At 34.0% G+C, this 6,058-nt stretch overlaps 1 long non-coding RNA gene across 1 annotated transcript; it reads left to right on the plus strand.

Moving 5' to 3' along the window:
- Positions 1-2,567: 2,567 nt before the first annotated feature.
- LOC141282087 (uncharacterized) lies at positions 2,568-3,724 on the plus strand. The gene is made up of 2 exons (XR_012336652.1): positions 2,568-3,260; positions 3,466-3,724. It is a non-coding gene; the product is annotated as an uncharacterized lncRNA (long non-coding RNA).
- The last annotated feature ends 2,334 nt before the right edge of the window (positions 3,725-6,058 follow it).

Here is a 6,058-nt window from a genome sequence, read left to right on the forward strand (position 1 = left end):
ATAATGTGTAATTTTTTTTAAAACATGTTTAACAGGCTGTAAATACAAATAATGTATAACATATCACACGTGAAATGAAATGTAATCTTCACGTGAGGTTTTTCATATCTGTAATGCAACCCACAACAAAAGACATATCAATTAATTCTTAATTAGTCAATGGTTTATTATCTGTACTGTGTCTGTTTACAATTAAGTTTTGTATGCGTGTCCCCATCTGTATTTACTGTGTGTGTTTTCTACATAAAATCATGCTAACATAATGTAAAGAACATTTTGGGGAAATATAACCTTCATATCTTTAATATTGACTGAGTAAGGTCGAAATTAATGTGAAATCAATGAGTGGGATCAAGCTTTGATGCTCCTTATCCCAATCATTACTCTAGATTATGAGACTTTAGCCTGGATTTCGCCGACAGGGTCACATTTAAAGAGATTTCATGCTGATGACACCGGCTTCAACACTTATTGACAGGTAAACCTCCTCATTATGGTTGTTTGCTCCCGTTGTTGTTCATCTTCGGCTACGATGCGAGTTTGCCAGCTCAAGTGCTTAGTCATTTTAATGAAAGCAAAGTAGGTGCATACCAAATACTACGGGAATCTAATATTAAACTTCACTATCTGTCTATCCAAGTTTTCACTGAAAATGTTACTGTAAAGTGATTCAATTGATAATGAGTTAAAAACAAGGCTTCTGCAGTATTTTGAAATCTACAGTAATGTACATACTTTTGACACCAAAAGATGTAACCATATGGTGTAGATACAGTACTGTATGTCTTAGTATGACATCTCTTTTGCCGGTTGGCCTTTACTATTGGTTGCAATTGCAGATGGCGATTTAGTTTTACATTTATTATGGTCATACTTTGTGATGCTTATTGACATGAGTATTTATTTTAGCTGGTTTGGTGTTTCAAACTAACAGCAAAATACAGATTCTCTATCTACTCTAAACTGTAAGGTGTTTATCAGACCTAACAAATGAGGAGAAGCTGTTATATTATTACAGCTATCCACAGATTGTGCTATCTACTGTAACAGCAGGATTACATTAACAGTATAATATGTTCTCAATTATTATAGTAAAGTAATACACTTATACTAATAAAATTAGATGTGTATAGGTGTAGATAAACATAACTAACAAATTAGAAGAAGCTGCCATCAGTTTCTGCTATTTAATGTAACATTTACATTCATGCATTTGGCAAATGGTTTTATCCAAAGCGACTTGTATGCACTACAACATATACATTTTTACATACATTTGTGTTTTCTGGGTTTAAACCCATGATTTGTTTGCGCTGCTAATGCCAATGCTTTACCTCTGAGCTACAGGAGCAGTAGTATTACATTAATAATCTCTAATATGTTCTCTATAACTTCTCAAGGAACATATAAACTATATTAAGATAAAACATAAATACATTAAATGCACTACTGTATATGCATAACAGTAAGGCTGTTTACAGATTCAACTGACCTCGATCAAGCTTTCTTGACAGCGAATATTGGACATCAATACCAGTAGATAGAGTGGATTGAAACAGAAGCATTGAACTATTTTGCAATATGTAAAACACTTTTCATACATACCATTTCAAAAATGCAATGTTTATAAAGCAATATGCTTAAAGTTGGTAAGTGCAATAAATACTGTGTGCTTCTGATCCTGTACGCAAAAAAAATCTAATTAAATGTAAGTTAAGGTTGGCTGTGTATCCATAATACAGTAGTCTGGTAATCGAACTTAATTGCATTTCATTATGGTAAACAGCTCACAGGCAAGTATAGACGGTGAGATATTGAAGCAAAGGTGAGATGAGATTCTGTGAATAAAATGCAAATTCATTTAACTGACATCCACAAGCATGTAAGAAAAGTTTAATAAAGTTTTTTCGAATTTCAGACCTATACGTTTCCAGGCACCAAACCCTGCAGGTATTGTGCTTTAAACCCTTCAGGTCCTATGTCACATAAATTTTAAATTACACACTCCCGAAAGTAGTCCACTTGGTAACTTTCAATAGCACTGCGTAATATCATTGCATCAGCTGCACCCATGGTAAGGCAGCAAAGTCCTTGATTATTACGCCGGAATGAGAGTACAGTTCCAAGTCGTATCGGCCTTGAAAATTGCAACTTTTAATTTTCTGTCATTCTTAGTACACAATGTAACTACAGAAGAGTCAAGTTTTAAATAGGAAAAATATGAAACTCTTATTTTTGAGTGCGATGCTAATGGTCTAATCAGATTCAATGACTTATGCTAAGCTATGCTAAAAGTGGTACCACCAGACCAGGATATCGCCAGAATGGATTCCAAAACGGTAAAACTCAAATGTTTAACTCTTGGGGAGCTGGAAAATAATCCTATTTTCAAAAACACAGCCTTGGTCCACTGCCTCGAGTGCCTTTCAGCAGTGTTACTGTTACTTTTAGTATCGCAGTAGCTTCCTTTTGACTTTGGGGTAACACTTTATTTTACGACCCGCAAAGTACCGCGTAATTAAACCGAATTTACAGCGTACCTATTTGTAACAACAGGGTAGGTAACCTGTAGGTATAAGGGAATAATATTTTAAGTTTGGGGTAATAAGGGGGTAAGAATATGAAGAATTATAAATTATTTATACTCTAAGTATTTTATAACAACAGGGTACCTATTGTAATATTACGTGGTATGTATGACTTAGTCAAGTCTATGGGGAAATTATGTTTTATTTATTTTTTATTGTGAATTTTTCATATTGACTACTGAATGTTGTATACAGTCAATGTCTACGAGCCACATCGGCAAATAAATATAACAGCATATCACTTTTATTTTAGTAGCCTATATTACTTGCTTTTAATAACAAAAGTCAAGCTGATTTAATGTGGTTATCTTTTTTTTAAGGTAAGTACAATAAAAATAGCAACTTATTCCCTATTTACCAGGAAACTCCTACATTTGCGGACATATTTGAAGTGGTGCTTTGCAATTTATTTACTGTAAACACAAGTATTTTAGCCAAAAATAATTTATGCAATGGCAAACCAGAATGAAACAACAGCAGATATCAGCTCCCGCTAAAGCAAAAGACGACTACATGCATAGGCTACTGCGCAGGTGTAGAACGCGCGGTCGTCTGCAGGAGGTTTGCTGGAACGCGATCCTGAGGTGAAATTTCTTTAAGAGATTTTAAAAACGTTCTACACTGTGGAGTACAGCTGCGAGTGATGTTAGCAGGTTCCGCATGCTGGATAAGGTGACTGGTTTTGTTAATACATGACTCACGCATTTCAAACAATGTTTTTCAAGAAAGTTGCTAGCTAACGGTAGCAGGTTAGCTAGCACATAAGTAAGCCTAAAATTTATAAACGTAACTGGCTTAGAAAACTCTGTTTCTGTCAAGGCACAGTGAAGAAACATTTACTGAAGGCTTTCATTTATGTTTTTTATATGTAATGCAGAACAGCATTTGTGAGACGACATCAACTCATCATCCGAGTGGACAAGAACACCAACAGAGGAAGCCAAGCCGCAAAAACAATGAAAAATTGTCATGACTTTTTATTTTAAATAAAAGTTATGTGATAATAAACATTAAGTGTTGGCTTAATTATAGTGTTTTAAAGATGTTTTGAAATAAGTTGTTTTAAAATAAAAATAACAATATTCTGTATGTTTATGGTATTTACCCTATAACATTTATTAACAAGAGGTGAACAAAGCACCACTTTAGTTTACAGCCCGCAAATATGAGAGTTACCTGGTACATACACAGAACAAGCGGGGAATAAGCCCCACTTCAATTTACAGCCCGCAAATATAAGAGTTACCTGGTACATACACAGAACAATCGGGGAATAAGCCCCACTTCAATTTACAGCCCGCAAATATAAGAGTTACCTGGTACATACACAGAACAATCGGGGAATAAGCCCCACTTCAATTTACAGCCCGCAAATATAAGAGTTACCTGGTAACTCCTGTATACATATACAGATCAAAGAGGTACAAGTTGCTATTATCTTTATTGTGTGTTATATTTTATTTGCCGACGTGGCTTGTAGACATCAACTGTAGGCTATACAAAACACTTCATCAGGTAAGTAGCAAATATGAAAAAAAAACCTATTACACATAGACCATATTACCCATAGACGTAAGTCATACATACCACGTAATATTACAATAGGTACCCTGTAGTTATGAAATACTTAGAGAATAATTTTCCATATATTCTTACCCCCTTATTACCCCAAACTTAAAATATTATTCCCTTATAACTACAAGTACGTACTGTAGAGGTACTCTGTTGTTACAAATAGGTACGCTGTAAATTCGGTTTAATTACGCGGTACTTTGCGGGTCGTAAAATAAAGTGTTACCGACTTTGGTACAAAGTGCAGTTCAGGTCGGTGTATAGGGCGCTTCTGTGTAACTCTCTCTTCCAAACCTGGACTAATTACAAGCGCTCACACACATACTGCTGACTACATCTAACTATAACCGTGAAGGTCGAGTTCGCAAGGCCATGTCTAATGGCCTGTATTGGAAGACCTTGTGCATTTTAAAAATAAGTTTTAGTGTCTATTTTTTATTTTTTCCTGTGTGTGTTTCTTGCTGTGTTGTGACTGTGTGTCAGTCTTTCTATATGTTTCGCTGATTTCTATCGCACACCACATCTGATGGTGACGCAGGGCGTACTAAAATTGAAACATATTGTTTTAATGTTTGGTGCTGCCCATATTTCCATGTGCACACTGCACATATATACTGTAAAAATTGATTTGTTGATTTTAACTTAAAAAGTAAGTGTTCATGCTGTCATACATTTTGAGTTATTCAACATATAACATATTAGTTGACCCAACATTTATTTTTAAGTCAACTAATATTTTTTGAAGTTGAATTAACTCAAAATTTAAAGGAAGCATGAACACTTGAAGAGTTTCGTTGCAAAACGAGATAAATCCATTTTTTTTTTACATTTTTGTCAAAACATGTTTATTATCATGTTGTTATTTTGTTTTATGGTGCTACTTAGCTGTATTTTTTAAGCAGGTTTAAATTAAAACAAACCAACTGCAGTTGAATTGATATTAATTGGAATGCATAACCAAAAAACGAGATATTTGCAACAAAACTCTTCACTTACTTCTCTTACAATGTACAGCTGTTACACATTTTGCATTGTTTTAAATCTGTTCCATACACACAAAGTTTGGTTATTTACCACACATTAATCAAAATCCATTCAGGTAGTTACAACCAGATTTTCATTTAATAAATATAATGTGCAAATTGTGCATAGAACCAAACCAAATGTACATTTTCTTTCTATCACTGATAGCTTGCATCTCTTAGGACGCCGGCCAATCATAAAGACAAAGCAGTTCAAGAGTGACTCCTGCATCCATGTTGGTATTTCTACAGTAAATGCAGAAAGACACCAATAAAACATTTCATCCATCTCCCGATCACCTCTTAGTTAAAGTTCAACAAAAACTTGATGTCTTGGCTGAGATCTCTTAGCTCATCCTTGTCACAAAAGCACGCATCACTTCAAAGGCAACTTCTTGTTTAGTTATCTCCTCCAAACGCAGGTGAAAAAGTAGTACACTTCCATAGTGTACTTAAAGTGCTCTATTTTCGCACACTAACTTGTACTTAATATTCTAAAAATTATTCTTAAGTACATCTTAAGATGTTCTTAAGATTATCTAAGTGTACTTATCTGTGCTGTTTTGAGACACCATGAATATGAACTAAAATGCATTTTTAACATACTATCTCTGTATTAAAAAATGTATTTAGTTAACACTTGTATTGAACTTAAACTCAACTTTCATACAAAGATGGGTTCAAGTTTACTACAAGTGGTACCTAAATACATTTTTTAAATACATTTTTAGCACGTTTTAGTTCATATTTATGATGTCTCAAAATAGCACAGTGAAGTGCAATTAGATGTTCTTAAGATTCTCTCAAGAAGTACTTAAGAATAATTTTTAGTATATCAAGTACAAAATTAGTGTGCAAAAATAGAGCTCTTTAACT

The sequence above is a fragment of the Paramisgurnus dabryanus genome, chromosome 4, assembly GCF_030506205.2.
Source record: "Paramisgurnus dabryanus chromosome 4, PD_genome_1.1, whole genome shotgun sequence".
NCBI lineage: Eukaryota > Metazoa > Chordata > Actinopteri > Cypriniformes > Cobitidae > Paramisgurnus > Paramisgurnus dabryanus.